General features: G+C 48.0%; 1 protein-coding gene across 3 annotated transcripts in view; it reads right to left on the reverse strand.

The window, feature by feature from the left end:
- Positions 1-13,645, reverse strand: part of Egfr (epidermal growth factor receptor) — a 97,204-nt gene that overhangs the window by 36,115 nt on the left and 47,444 nt on the right. Inside the window, exon 1 of one of the 3 annotated variants that reach the window (XM_070670317.1) lies at positions 1,380-2,519. The exons of the other annotated variants lie outside the window; for them this stretch is intronic. The gene's annotated coding sequence lies outside the window, so the exon portion shown is untranslated. Of the gene's footprint in view, positions 1-1,379; positions 2,520-13,645 lie in introns of those variants that run through there. 3 annotated transcript variants of the gene reach the window in all.

The raw sequence follows: 13,645 nt of genomic DNA on the forward strand, positions 1-13,645 counted from the left end.
CGCAGTGAACGCCGAAACCAGCGCGTACATGTACATATGTAATAACTACGGGACAACATCCCATAAGTGGCGTACGTCCACACCGTGACGTGGCGAATTAAGATACGTCGCTACACCAAAATAACGCGCCGATACGAGGCCTAACCTTTAGCTCGGACAAAACAAGGGGCGCTGATTAAAAATACTTGAACGTAACTAATTATTATTTGTCGATTAAACGCCGCGATAAACTAAGGGCAAACAATATTTCCTGCATTCCTCAAACGTCATCGATAAAATTAATACATTGATAATTACAATGTATTCGTTCGCCTTATGCGTTCCCTTCGCCCTGCATGATATTTCATCCGCTCTACTTTCACGGTTATCGAAGATTCGGACCATGAGTCCCCGGAAGGTTTTATTGAAACGATTGTGAAAAGTGCGTCGCTCAAATCAGCCGGCTTTTGACGTCGATCAGCTGGAAAGCATGCTGGGAGGGAGAAGAGAAAAAAAAAAAGAAAAAGAGAAAGAAAAAAAAAAGGGAAAAAAGAAAAGTCTCTCGCGATAGAGAAGCAGGCCAGAGAAGAGACTTGAAAGACACCTAATGGTGCACGCTAGCAGATGTCACATGCGCGCCAGTCAATGTTTTCCAAACAGGCGTCCGCCGCCAACGCAGCTTCTTACTCCAGCGTTCAATTCTCCAGCGGATACTAACGATCCTGCGAACGTTAGGCTTTGGAGATCCCGCGGGGCCCTGAGGAAGAAATTCCAGACTCACATGTTCCTTGTACTCGCAGGCCCCGCGCGAACTTTCATTTTCAAAAGTGACAGAGACAGAGGTGGAGAACAGAGAGGGAGAGATATGTACAAATGGCAACACATGTATGCGCTCGAGAGACTAGAGCCGCTCTTTAGATGAAGAAACTCCTCCTAATCATCGCCTATCAAGAATCGAGTGCGAAGAATGCAGAATACGCCGAATAAATTATACCAGAGAACTACGGATTCATCACGATAAATTTTATAATATATCATAAATTTATTTATATTTAAAAGTGTGAAATAAAATAAGATTCTTGCAAAAATGGAATAACTAATGTTTTAAATAAAAGAAATAAAAGACAAAAAAAATTTTTTGCTCGGCACCTAAAAGTGATAGATTTATGAAACTACTGTTACTGCCACGGAACGACAAGGACGTGTTTTCTCTTTAAAATAATATCTAATAACAGCTTAAAGGTTAAGACTGATAACTAGCCGTAGCGGATAATCAGCAGATCGAGGGAGTTAAGCTCGAGAGGCTCGGACGATTTCGCGCGCAAAAATGGCAGATGATACTTGACACCCCGGATTCCGCAAATGCATGACGCGTAAGTGCGCCGGAGCGCCTCACTCACCTTAGTTTCGTGCGGCTCGCGAAGTACATCCAAGAACGAGGGAACGTGACTGCTCGGTGAAGATTCCGAAAGGAAATTCCAACGTTTACTTTCGCGACGAGTCTCCTGAGCTAAGCGGTGTGCACACACTCGCGCGCACCAAGCATTCGAATTTATGATTTAACGCCACCGAGGTAACACACACTCTTCACCTACCACTGTGCGCGGCGCGCAATTTCGCGGAATAGCTTCGAGAGATGCGTCGATTTGGCGAATCCTTGCTGCAACTCCGATCCGGCCTCGCGAGGGAAAAAGGGACGTGTTTCGCCGACTGCGGCTGCTCCGGCGCTTGGATGCAACGCGAGTGATCTCCTCTCGGAGGATACGAAGGCGCATAAAAATGTGCGACAGAACGAAAGAGAGAGATATCGGTTTCATGCGCTCGATAAGAGAAGCTACGTTCTAACGCCCGAGAGCGCGTTATCACAGCTGAACGTGACGACTCCGCACTTTAACGTCTGACTTGAGTTCCACGAAGATGTCCAGTGACGAGTATGTTTGAGAGTTCGCTTTATTTTTATCGGGTAATATTCTCCCTCCCCCTCCGCGTAGACCGCCGACGAGCCTGAGAACGAGCAGTACACACTGGCGGCACTCGATACTTTGCTCGGGTGGTGACGAATTTCACCCGATAAAAACGGGTCGCGGCGATTTGGTACCGCTTCTGCGGCGGAACTGCGACGAGAGCACACCTTGTGGAAAGTCAAGTGGATCCCTCGACGGTGGAGAAGCACGGGGCCCCGCTCACTCACTCACTCGATGGTACGCGTTTAGAGAGAAGTCGGTGTCGACGCGAAATAGAGAAGAATATCGGAGCACACCGGCCGGGAAAAAGAGAACGCGGGCGCGCGCGAAGGAGGAAGAGTTCAAGCTTTCACGAGAATACACGTCGGGGTCCTTCGAGACCTCCTCTCTCTGGGTCCGCGCGTCTCACCTTGCGGAGAGCGAATCTCCAGGTCGGCCATGCAACGACGCACAGGTCCACGCCGAGCCAGGACCTCTCTCTCTCTCCTCGCCTCTCTCGGGCCTCGTCCTCGTCTCGCCTCTCTTTCTCTCTACCTTTCCATCTTCTACTACTCGCTACCCACCACCGGCCGTTTTACCACCACCGTCGCCGTCGTCGGCGTGGCGGCACAGCAGGGGCCGAGGCACCTTCTCCTTCGCCGCTGTCGGGCCCCTTTGGTCCTCTCTTCCCGCCCTCCCCTCCGAAACGCCGCAAAGCAGAAGACAGCTCTTAACTTCCCCGCCCCGCACACCTTTGCCCCTGCGTCCAGCTTCCCACCATCCTCCTTCTCGCACCTCCACCATCATTTCTCCGTCTTACCTCGTGGAACGTTTGGCCCTCTCCTACCTCGCTCTTCTAGCCCGGCTACAACGCACAGGTATACACGCGCTCACACCAGCCCACGAAAACTCTCCCGATTCGCGGTAGTAGGTGTAGGATACATTCGTACGTTCGTGCGATACCGCGCGTAAGATCGATCGGCTCGCCACACACTCGAGGGGTTGCATCTGGGCCAGAAAAAATAAAAAGAAAAAAAAACAAAAGAAAAAGAAGAACACGCGCTGTTGCGGAGAGGATACGAGAATCTCGAGATCTGTGCCACGGGGAGCGAAAGGTCGAGGGTGTAGACGCCGCTCTGGCGGAGGAAGCGTTTAATTTGATGGCGACGATGATGAGCGGTTCCCCAAATGTGTTCCGAGTAATATTAAATTAATCGAGTAGCCTTAAGAAAAAAAAAAAATTTTAAAAAAAAGAAAAAAATATAAAAAAAAATAAAAATGATAATGTGGATGTATTTTTATCGGTCGGCGTTACTAATTATTTCGAACGCGAGCATAATATTCTTTGATCACTTTACGATCTTTTTCTTTTTTAAGAAATATTCAACATCGAAGAGTTATGTAACTAGAAGCTTGCCTGACCGTTACTTTAATTTCTAACAGCGTACAGTTGAGCATACATTTTTTTTTTGAAACGCAAACACAATGCATCGCTAATTCCCCGCTACCTTTACATAATATCGAAGTAATAATTAGGATAAAAATAATGATTTGCAAGTAGTATATCGTGCCGGTGTGTATCTAATCGGATACACCGCGAGAGGAAGACCGGCAAGAATCCGTAATCGAGTTACGTAAAAGCTACGTTAGACAGGCGTGAAAATACATCGTGTTCGGTTTCCAAGAAGAATCCATTCCCGCGAGGTTGCTTCGAGGAAGGAACTCTCGTCGTAGCACCTCAAAAATTGCAGCAACACGAAGAGTACATCGACCGTTTGCCCTTTCCATGATATGCATGCCCGTTTTATCGTAAATACGCTCTTGTCGAGAGATATTCCGCGAAAGAGCAAACGTGCATAACGTTTATTGATTTCTTCATTCCGCTCACGAATTGGCCGGGGAATGCCGACAATTGCGCGGACAATTAAAAATATATGCTTACGTTCGAAATAATCAAGTTACAATGCCAACTAATAAATTTCAACGCGATATTATTGATATTTTTTTTTTTTAATTCTATTTTTTAACTCCGGTGTCGGCAATGGCTGGAACTCACTAAATGCCGCTGAAGAAGACTGCGAGTGCAGCGGGTCGGTAATGATGAACGCCGAATTTGATGACGTCACACGCGGCGCAATTCACGTCGGATGCTTCGCGCGCTCCGACTGCGACATAACCTGTGTCCTTCCGAGGCACTTTTTCGCGGCGCGATACGAAGCACAGAACGATGAGAGGAGTGACTGGAGTGCAGAGAATGATCCTTCGCTCCCGGGTCGACGTCGTCGACACATATTCGCACACGAGATTATCCTATCCGCGGCCGAAAATGCGCGTAATTGCGGAGCGATTACGAACACGTCCTCACGCCCGAGCCCCCGCAATTAGACTAAACATGGCCGTTAGAGGTTCCCGGACCTTGGAGGAAAAGAGACAACCGCGTGAGAAAGTGAGACAGCAATAGGTTCGATCACGCTCATTTCCGATTCTCGGAGGAAGTTTCGTAATTTAGTGCCAATTACGGGGAAAATCTCTCGCTTCACCTGCTCGGCGTACGTTTAACAACGTCCGAACGCGTTCGGGTAAACATTTTAACTGTTAGGTACCAATAGAATGGGACGCGGAATTCCTCGATCTCGTACGATAGAACGGAATGCTCTCGCCTGCATGCGCGGGCACGCGAGCTGCTGCTGATTAGAAATGCATTCGCTCGACTGGTTCCTCGGCGTGCACAATACCCGGAACGCAACAACGAACGGCGTGAGTGCCGGAGCCAAGTCGGCGGGCCATCCGCGGCATTTGTGCGATCCGCGGCGTGAGAATGCAATCGACGGTTGGAAATGCCGATGCACCGCGACGATATCGGCGCCCGTTTGCGAGCCCAGTAATCCACGGGCTGGCGATTTCTTCTGATATAAAGGTCAGCTAAATGATATTTGGCTCTGCCAGAGGAGCCTCTGGAAGAATCGACGCGGTGAAAACGACACGCGGTTCTTAATAAAATAATTTATCTCGTTATTAAAAAATAAAATAAAATAAAATAATGCAAAATTTACAAAGCCAAGTAGTCAGGCGTGCCGAAAGTCCTCTCGTGACGTTGAAATTTTGAGAGACACGGCTCTTCCCGGAGAGAAGAGGCCTAATCGAAGTTAGAACGTGCCGTGTGCCGATACCTGCGCGCGAAGATAATCTACGAGGCTCGACTTCTCGGTATCCTCGCGCCTTCGTGGCCCGAAAAAGAACCCCGCGGTGCCACGAAGAGAGAAGGGAGAGCCCGGGGGACCAGAAGGGTCTTTGCTGAGTTCCCGCGCAATTTATTCGCGCCTCTCTTCACGAAATTCTCTGGGATAAGAGCTACGAGAGAGGCTACATACGTACTGCACGCGCGGACGGGTGAAATGTAATGATGCAGCCAATCTGCGAGCGCGTACGTGCGTGCGTGCGGGCATACGTGCGTGCGTGCGTGCACGGCGGAGAGAACCATACGCACCGCGGGCGCAGATAAGGACAGAAACGGCGGCAATTACCGCGGCCGGCCGATGGCACGAGAGAGACGGGCATATTCATCATCCGAGGTCATTTGAATACCGCCGCGGTGCCCAGAGGAAAACGAGACGAGACGATAAGAGAGAACGGACGGGAGAAAGAAGGGAACGGGAGAGGAAGATCGTAGGCTTCGACGAGTAGGAAGACGCGAGAAAGAGTTACGTGGATGGAGAAGGAAGACTCCTTCGTGGAGCTAATGGTTGAAGGAGGAGAGGACGAGAGAGAGAGAGAGAGAGAGAGGTTGAAAGGAGATGCATCGGTCCAGCGGGGGCGAAAGAGCGAGGGAGGCGAAACCGGTTACAGAAGAAGTAAACATGCGACGGTGATGTTGCCCCCTTCGGTTCCCCTCTTCGTCACTACAAAGTGCCGAGAGTCTTCGAGGATCTGGAGTGTGACGTTCCTGAAAAGTCAGCTGCTGCACCGACGAGGAAACATGGAGTCTGCGACACGGCACGCGCGATCTAAGCTTCTTTCGGATAAATACACGTCGCGGGGTCCCTGGGTGTGTTCACCTGTCCCGATATTCGACGTGTCGGGCCGAATCTTGCACGAAAGAGGGGAAAAAAAAAAAAGAGAGAGAGACGAACGACGGAGATTATCAAATGGACGGCAGATTAATACTCATACATTTTTAATCCATAAGTCTTTTTTACGCGCTGACGTTTGAAGAGTCAATTAATGTTTAACTCGCGGTTGCATAATTATTTAACGTGCGAAAAGGGGACGCTCGACGCGCGAACAAGGATCGCTATTATGTCAGGAATCGCTGACTCAACGGGAGAGAGGTGTCCCGAAGCCCGAACGGTGTCTAGCCGGGATCGCCTACGCCAGGACCCGATTCCGTGCAGTTGCATAGGCGTGCGATCGACGTACGTACAATCGGGAACGTGCCGGATTAGGCAACGTTCGCCGGGGCTCGCAATTGTCCCTGCCGCAATGTGCGCCGCTCATTCTCACCATGCGCGCGATTTCGACATGCCACCAACGTCTATTGCGGTTAAACGGGAAGCGGAGGTACGAAAGAGGAACCACGAAAGGGTAATAACTTCCTCAAAAATAGCGAGCATCCGCGCTGACAATCGGGAATCACTGTTCTTCCAAAAAAGAAAAAAATTTCCTCTCGCGAAATGTTTTATATTGTTTATATTATTAGCTAACGAGTGCCGAATGAGATTTATCGCTCGCAAGCTGCACGCGAGGAGATTTTAGCCGGAGAAAATGGGAATGTCTAATTGTAAGTCTCGCCGCGTGCCCTTTATGGTCCGCGCGATTATTTATTGCCTCACCGGTTGTTAATTTGATAATTTGAACTGTTGCATGTTGAGCCGCACCCAACGCGATCATTCTACTTCTGCGAGATTGTGACAATTCGCCGGGGCGCGCGCGATTAATAAAACTGTATCGTTAATAGCAATTGCATCCTACATAATCGAGCGATACAAATTAACGCGAACGCTACGTGAATAATAAATATATTTCAAGTACCTAAATTAAATTAAAAAAAAAAAAAAGAAAAAGAAAAGGAAAAATTTTATTAAATATTAAACCTGCGGACGAAGAAAAAACACGATGCGTCCAGCGTCTTGTAACGTTCAGAATTGCATTACGAAATCTATATTTGCGAGTTAATAAAATACAGAGAGCCCGGTATGCATATCAAACTCAATCGCTCCACCGAGCCACCACGGACCACTTCATAACTCACGATATATTTTCTCGGACGGCGGGCAATGTCGCGGGGCGGGAGATCCGTCATCGCGCGACAATACGATCGCTGCTCGCCGACAATGATCCTCGCGGGACACCGCGGCGAGGATAAAATTCCTGACCGGTCGGACTCGTAAAGATCCCGGCTCTCGAAACGGTATCGGCGATACCATAAAGCAGGGGCACGTCGTGATGTCGATATCGGGGGGAGGGAGGTCCCCCCTTGCCCCGATGTTTACGTTTTACACGCCCGTGCGCGTACCCCGAGCGAAAGTGTGCGCACCCACACGGCCGCGGGTACACGCCGACGACGACGGCGTTGCACGCACGTGGAACGGGCAAATATATATGAGGAACGATAGGCGATATAAAGTGGTAATGTCGCGAGCACCGTGAAACATAGCTGATTTGGGTGGGTTTTAACCGCGCCTTATCGCCCCGGCTGCCTGCCGTATATTCACCGGATAAAACACGTCGCGCGCGTACGGAGCGGGATCGGGACGGTACGTCTCAAATAATGTCCATGCATATTAGTTTTTCTACCTGTCACTTGTTGCGCAAAGTATTACGCAAGCGGCTGAAAATAATCCCGCGCACGTGGGAAGTTTTTCGTTATTCTGGCAACAATTATGCGTTATTAATATCGTTATGTAAAAATAAATCTACCGGCAGCTTTAACGGACATTAATGCCATGTCCGAACGCAGGCGCGATAATAAAAAATTAGATTGGTAATAAATGCCTCTCCTAGGAGGCCTCCTTTCCAGGTATCGGAGAGGCACCCATGGAGGGATGTAAAGATATGGTGGAACCTTGGATTACGAGCGTGACGAAATTGTAGGAACGCGATAAATACTCGAGATTCTTGGCGCTTCTTCGACGACGCCGTTCGAGATGCACATCAATATTTGATCGCGATAAAATGCGTCGCCGAGATAACGCGCCGATGGAACTAATTTAATCCCGAACGCCAATACCTCTCTATTTGTTGTCGCGGTGTTTACAAAAAAATTTTTTTCAACATTCTACGACAATTTTTTTCTTCTTCGTTACAACTCGAAATATGCCAAGCGCGTGCAGCGTGTACAATTCACGTTGCACCTTACCGGAATAATGTTGTAGCATACCCGGGCAATAACACAACCGCGTGCGACTCGATTATCTGCAACAGCTATTGCATGCGTATCGAGCGCTGCACCAATCGCGGCTCTTGTTGAAACGGAGTTTTATCGCGGGCGTTATCAACGTTTCCAGCCATATGTTCAAGTCAAATATTGCGAATCGTAGGTTCCTTTCTGATACGCGCGTGTCTGTGAAGCTAGCACGACATAAAAAAAAAAAAAACTACGTTTTGATAGCACTTTGTATAGTTCCACAGTTCCTGATAAAAATTAAAAACAGTTCAATGTTTTTTTTTTATTTAATACATAAAAAGCGGAACTCTTTTTAATTTTTATTAGGAACTGTAGAACCACGCAAAGTGCTATTAGAACTTTAATTTTTTTTTTAATATTTGTAGAATGTCGTGCTAGCTTCACAGATACGCGCAGTATCATTCGCAATATGGCTGACTTGATATTCAACAAAGCCGCGATGTGCAGCGCTCGATACGCATGCAATATGCTGAAAGTCGCACGCGTTATACTAACGTATTCGTGAATTGCACGCTGCACATATTTCGAGTAACGAAGAATTGTCGTAAAATGTTGAAAAATTTTTTGTAAACACCGCAAATAGTAATTCCATCGGCATCTCGGCGACGCATTTATCGCGATCAAATATTGATGTGCATCGTCAGCGCCAGAATCGCTCTACAATTTCGTCACGCTATCTTCCCATCCCTCCCCTGATACCTCAATCTGGAAAGGTCTCTGCCAGTTCGGCATCTAATATCCTGCCGACAATTTATTGTCATATTAGAAGCAACGAAAAACGCCCGCGTGCGCGGTTATTTTCGGCCGCGCGGCGAAAAACTGTATGCATGGTTGTCCGTACGCGCGTTTATCCGCTCGGTAAGGCGCGATCACGCAATCGGCGACATTACCACTTTATCGCCTATCATTGCCCGTTCCGCGTGCAACGCGTTCGGCGATACCCGCGGCCGTGTGGGTGCGCCGCTCAGGCTGCGGCCGCGTAAACATCGGGGCGAGTTCCCGATATCGACATCGACGTGCCCCGCTGGCCGATACCGGTCGAGGGTCCGACCGGTCAGGTATCGCGCGCCATCATTGTCGGCGAGCAGCGATCTGTGTCGCGATGACGGATCTCCGCCCCATTGCCCCAGTGGGGACAGTTTTGTGAACGATAGTTCAACGATTTAAAAACGAATTAACAAAACAACGAATTAAAAAAAAAAAACATCGCGATTGGTTAAAAATTATGGTCTGTAGCGATTTTTGAACGAAAAATATCGATTTGTCCCCACTGTGCGTCGTGCCAGATGATAAAAAACGAATACGCCGGTGATCGCTTAACCGTGGCTGTCCACGAGGCTTTTGTCGAGCGCCCGTTCGCGAACGTACGCGGAGTCCGTCTTCTCGCGAACACAAAGAGCGCCCCGCGTGACGGATCAAAAAACGCAGCCTGCGAATTCTCGTATTTGTCCGGCGAGAGGCCGCGTGGATTTTTACGTAAATAATTATAATTCCCGAGATGATAATTGATAACGGCCGGTCGCGTTACGTGCCGAAATTAAGCGAAGGGTGGCCCAGGTGGCCGATTAGCTCCCGCTTTACGAGACGCTTTCAGCGTTATTGTTACCTCAACCAACGGGCCTTTGTTTACCGGCGTTTCATTTAGGTTGTTGCTTGCCGATAATAGTAACCGAACGCGCGATAGGGAAAAAAAAAGTTTACGCATGCAAGGCGTGTTCAATCTACTGCGATTGCAGTGGCACGAGAGCGATACGTGAGACTCGATGCCGAGCACGGTGCTCAGCGATTCCTAGATTTCGCAGAATTTGTAATTCAATCCCGTCTAATATACGCCACCGTACCACCGAAACATTAAATAACGAGAAGAAAACGACGAAACGGTCACGAACTTTTCAGACAAAGACGGTCGGCGGTGGAAGTGCTTTTCTTTTTTTTTTTTTTTTTTGGTACCAGTACCCCCATGATACAATTTCTTTATTTTCTGAGTGCCATACGTTTGTCCATCGTTTGTCCACGTATGTCCAACTAAAAATTTTTTTTTTATTAATTATTTGATTTGACAGAGTGGACAAATAAATGCCTCATGAATTTTATTAAAATAATTCAATTTGTAGATGTTTACCTAACATATATGGTTTTAATTTTTTAACTTGGATATAACTTTTTTTTAAAAGTTGGACAAATAAAATTTTTAGTTGGACATACGTGGACAAACGAGGGATAAACGTATGGCACTCAGAAAATAAAGAAATTGTATCTGTTAGAATATTGGATCTGTACAATTTTCTACTTTACGAGTCCATCTCTTCCGCGTTCGTACGCGAGAAGTGAGTGTCGCGGGCTACGCAGCATCACGCGTCGCGTACTTGACGCGACAATAGTCGATTCATTACCTCGCTGGCCGAGCGGCATGCGTCGACGTGCAAAGGTACGTAAATCAAGAAGCGGCCAGGAGAGGTGTGTGATGCTGGCACCCCCAAACTGAGATTTTTTAAAAAATCAAGTTGCATTCGTTTGTCGCCGTTAAGAACTGTAGCGGAGGGTGTTAAGTTTCTTTATTATTATTATTAAAAATTTTTTTTTTAATTTGAGACCCGCAAATAAAAAGCAGCAAATGGAACGCGGTAAGACGAGCGTATCGTCGGGCTGGCGCGATCTCTCATCACTCCCGTACACAATTTGCAATTTTAATGTCTGGTCAGGGATCCCCGTGTCGCGACGGAGGAGTTACCTCGGTGTGCGGGGATACGTAACCCGATAGGATAATAACGCGCGACTGATGCAGTCATGCAAATCAGCATTCAAAAGACACCGGATCCCACGCTACAAATCTTGCGTCGATTCGACAGCACGCGCAGAGGCCCTCCACCGCTGTCTCGATTACGAGCGGAATGATAACGTAATAATGCAATAACATATAGACTACGCTGATGTGGCGTGATGTTCGCTGCGTATTTACTTAGGTAACGAGGAGGACAATAAATTGAAAATGCAAATTGAAAGTACCTCGTCCAAATTATCTTAAAATCTCCTCCGGACTTCTTACGTCAACGAATCGAAGAAGTGACTTGAAATAAAATTAATATCTTCATTCGTAGAAAATATATTCAACGATATCCAGCGTTCTCCGAACGGGTCGCGTGTCGTTCTAGCGAGTATATCTTTCCGAAACTTCGACCGAGCCGCGGTAGCGAAAGCATCGCAAGGTTTTATAAACGCAAAACCCTGCGAAAGGTCCGCGAATTAAAACCACCTCGTGGTTGATCCGCGACGGATTTATGAAAGCGAAGCGAAAAGAGAGACGTCTCGTTATCACGAAGATAACAGCAGATAATTAATATGCTGATTGCGACATTCTAAAAGCATCGAGAATGCGACAGACCACTGAGTAACGTCGAACTTTAACGCAATGTATAACCCGAGCTAATTTTTTTTTCTTTTCTCTAAAATAAAAAAAAGAAAAAAAAAAAAGAAAAAGAGGGAGAAGGTGGACAAATAAAATTTTTTATTGGATATACGTGGACAAACGAATGCAACTTGATTTTTAAAAAAATCTTAGTTTGGGGGTGTCAGCATCACACACCTCAAGAAAAGGCCCCCGGAGGCAACGTCGAACGTAATAAATCGAGGCCATTCCTCTTCCGCGCCGATGTCCTTGCCCGTTTGGTGCCGGGCCGAGCCAAGGTTTTACCGCTTTCGGAGAACGCGTCGCCAGTCGAAGGTGCGAACCGACACGCAAACTAGACGCCGGGCACCCAGCCGCCGCAGGTGGAAGGAAGAAGGCGAGGAGAATCGCGAGGCCAGGTCGGAAGAAAGGCGGGCTGGATTCTTCACCGAGACGCGATACCTCGCGGACCGTTACCGGGGGAGTGGAGGGTTAGGGAAGCGGGGGGGAAAGAGAAGCTTGATAATTATCGTCCTGCTCGAGAGCTAACAATGCCGCCGACTGTCGAAGCCCGTGCGGTCCGCGAAGCGCGAAGATTAGCCGTCGCCCGCTAAAAGGCGTTCGCTTGGAAACCAAGCCGCGACGACGCGAAAGCGCGTAACAACTAAAAGCACGCACCGCATTTCATTAGGAGAAAACGGAAGGAACGCGCTTCTCGCCGGGAACGAAACTCAGAAACGACGCGCGAACATTGTCTTCCTTGAATATGGGAGCAAAATTGATATACCGATAAATTTTAAAATAAAAAGAAGTTGCGTTCGCTTTTATGCTAAGTACAAGATAACACCGCGTTAATGTATCGGCGACATCTCGTCGAAAGAGAAAACAGGTGGGAGGAGAAAGAAAAAAAAAGAAAAAAATAATAAAATAAAAAGAAAAGAAAACGGAGAACCCAGAGCCACGTTCTTGCTCTCGCGTTATCGAGTTTCTTCTCCAGGATCGCGCGCTCTGAAAGCCACCGTCGCCGTTTGGAAGTGAGGGAGGCGCATTCCGCAGCTGATCTCAATAAAGCACTCGATTTATTGCGACGTATCAATGTGCATTCAATTAGCGCGAGGGGAACGTACGCGTCTGTTACGGATTGCACGAGCTGGAGTGCACAAGTGCGCGTTTCTAAAATCTTAATTACACGAAAGGAAGTTAACTGAGCTCTCCGACAGGCTTGATATTAATTAAACCTCACTATTAGAATTATAATATAGATACCACAAAATTTAATTTTAATTATTGCTCCAAAATTATTCAGTAATTAAAAAAAAGAAAAGGAAAATTTGCCACGATACGCGTCGTTCAGCTCCGTTTGACTTAGGATCGAGAGCGGTCTCCATAATGTTTCTATAACTTCGCGACTTAAGGCTCTTATCTGCTGCGAGATTTCGCTGCATCGCGAATGTCAGCGCATTCCTCGCCACGTCGCCCGCGGCATCACCGTAAGCGGATTAGCTCGCTCGACGGCGGGCTCGATTTCGCGACTTTATCGGGGTACGGCTTTTTCTGCCTTCTCCTCTTCGATGTTTCTCCCCTAAGCCCCTCGTCTCGGCGGGATTAAGAAGCACTCGATCGTTCCGTCGAAGCACGTGTATGAATACAAATATGAAAATTGGAGGAAAGACTTGATGCGCAGAGGAGCGCAGGCTCCTACGAGAGATTTCTACCTGACGTTCGCTCAAGGACGCGAGGAAAAGTCAGCGGGACTCCGAGGAATTCTCGGCGTTCCGCCGCGATGAACGATGAACGTGGCAGTAGGGTTGTTCCCGAACATTTATAAAAGACTGCTGGCAACGCCGTGATAAATCAAGGGTCTTGACGCGGCTGCCGGGCCAGCGGGAGGGAAGGCGAAGGGCCGAGGGGGAAGGGCAGGTTTGAACCGGACTC

Source organism: Cardiocondyla obscurior, linkage group LG20 (genome assembly GCF_019399895.1).
Source record: "Cardiocondyla obscurior isolate alpha-2009 linkage group LG20, Cobs3.1, whole genome shotgun sequence".
Lineage (NCBI taxonomy): Eukaryota > Metazoa > Arthropoda > Insecta > Hymenoptera > Formicidae > Cardiocondyla > Cardiocondyla obscurior.